The sequence below is a fragment of the Aegilops tauschii genome, chromosome 5 (assembly GCF_002575655.3).
Source record: "Aegilops tauschii subsp. strangulata cultivar AL8/78 chromosome 5, Aet v6.0, whole genome shotgun sequence".
Classification (NCBI taxonomy): domain Eukaryota; kingdom Viridiplantae; phylum Streptophyta; class Magnoliopsida; order Poales; family Poaceae; genus Aegilops; species Aegilops tauschii.
The window spans coordinates 105,750,787-105,753,471 of record NC_053039.3 but is presented as its reverse complement, the minus strand read 5'-3'; positions in this window follow the sequence as shown (position 1 = coordinate 105,753,471).

The following is a 2,685-nucleotide window of genomic DNA, read 5'->3' as shown; positions in this document are numbered from 1 at the left end:
ATCTCATAGTCCTAGGAACATGTATAAGTTATGATGAAAGCATTAGCAATAAAACAATACGATCATTATGCTAAGCTAACGGTTGGGTCTTTTTCCATCACATCATTCTCTAATGATGTGATCCCGTTCATCAAATGACAACACATGTCTATGGTCAGGAAACTTAACCATCCTTGATTAACGAGCTAGTCTAGTAGAGGCATACTAGGCACACTTTGTTTTGTCTATGTATTCACACATGTATCAAGTTTCCGGTTAATACAATTCTAGCATGAATAATAAACATTTATCATGATATAAGGAAATATAAATAACAACTTTATTATTGCCTCTAGGGCATATTTCCTTCAGTCTCCCACTTGCACTAGAGTCAATAATCTAGTTCACATCGTGACGTGATTTAACACCAATAGTTCACATCTTTATGTGATTAGTTCACATCTCCATGTGACTAATACCCAAAGGGTTTACTAGAGTCAATAATCTAGTTCACATTGCTATGTGATTAACACCCAAAGAGTGATCGTGTTTTGCTTTGTGAGAGAAGTTTAGTCAACGGGTCTGCCACATTCAGAGCCGTATGTATTTTGCAAATTTTCTATGTCTACAATGCTCTACACATAGCTACTCTAGCTAATCGCTCCCACATTCAATATGTATCCTGATTGAGACTTAGAGTCATCCGAATCAGTGTCAAAGCTTGCATCAACGTAACCCTTTACGACGAACTTTTTGTCACCTCCACAACCAAGAAACATGTCCTTATTCCACTAAGGATAATTTTGACCATTGTCCAGTGATCCACTCCTAGATCACTATTGTACCCTCTTGCCAAACTCATGGTGAGGTACACAATAGGTCTGGTACACAAAATAGCATACTTCATAGAACCTATGACTCAGGCATAGGGAATGACTTTTCATTTTCTTTCTATTTTCTGCCGTGGTCGGGTTTTGAGTCTTTACTCAACTTCACACATTGCAACACAGGCAATAACTCTTTCTCTGACTATTCCATTTTGAACTACTTCAAAAACTTGTCAAGGTATGTACTCATTGAAAAAATTATCAAGCGTCTTGATCTATCTCTATAGATCTTGATGCTCAATATGTAAGCAGCTTCACCGAGGTCTTTCTTTGAAAAACTCCTTTCAAACACTCCTTTATGCTTTCCAAAAAATTCTACATTATTTCCGATCAACAATATGTCATTCACATATACTTATCAGAAAGGCTGTAGTGCTCCCACTCACTTTCTTGTAAATACAGGCTTCACCGCAAGTCTGTATAAAACTATATGCTTTGATCAACTTATCAAAGCGTATATTCCAACTCCGAGATGATTGGACCAGTCCATAGATGGATCGCTGGAGCTTGCATATTTTGCTAGCGCCTTTAGGATTGACAAAACCTTCTGGTTGTATTGTATACAACTCTTCTTTAAGAAATCCATTAAGGAATCCAGTTTTGACATCCATTTGCCAGATTTCATAAAATGTGGCAATTGCTAACATGATTCGGATAGACTTAAGCATCGCTACGAGTGAGAAGGTCTCATCGCAGTCAACTCCTTGAACTTGTCGAAAACCTTTCGCAACAAGTCGAGCTTTGTAGACAGTAACATTACCGTCAGCGTCAGTCTTCTTCTTGAAGATCCATTTATTCTTGAAGATCCAAAGTCCACAATTTGTTCTCATACATGGATCCCATCTCAGATTTCATGGCCTCAAGACATTTCGCGGAATCTGGGCTCATCATCGCTTCCTCATAGTTCGTAGGTTCGTCATGGTCAAGTAACATGACCTCCAGAACTGGATTACCGTACCACTCTGGTGCGGATCTTACTCTGGTTGACCTACGAGTCTCGGTAGTAACTTGATCTGAAGTTATATGATCATCATCATTAGCTTCCTCACTGATTGATGTAGTAGTCACAGGAACTGATTTCTGTGATGAACTACTTTCCAATAAGGGAGCAGGTACAGTTACCTCATCAAGTTCTACTTTGCACCCACTCACTTCTTTCGAGAGAAACTCCTTCTCTAGAAAGGATCCATTCTTAGCAACGAATGTCTTGGCTTCGGATCTGTGATAGAAGGTGTACCCAACATTTTCTTTTTGGGTATCCTATTAAGATGCACCTCTCCGATTTGGGTTCGAGCTTATTAGGTTGAAACTTTTTCACATAAGCATTGCAACCCCAAACTTTAAGAAACGATAGTTTAGGTTTCTAGCCAAACCATAGTTCATACGGTGTCATCTTAACGGATTAGACGGTGCCCTATTTAACGCGAATGTAGCTGTCACTAATGCATAACCCCAATTCGATAGAGGTAAATCGGTAAGAGACATCATAGATTGCACTATATCCAATAAAGTACAGTTATGATGTTCGGACACACCATTATGTTGTGGTGTTCCAGATGGCATGAGTTTGTGAAACTATTCCACATTGTTTTAATTGAAGTCCAAACTCGTAACTCAAATATTCGTCTCCGCGATCAGATCATAGAAACTTTATTTTTCTTGTGACGATGATTTTCCACTTCACTCTGAATTTCTTTGAACTTTTCAAATGTTTCACACTTATGTTTCATCAAGTAGATATTCCCATATCTTCTCAAATCATCTGTGAAGGTCAGAAAATAACAATACCCGCCGCGAGCCTCAACACTCATCGGACCGC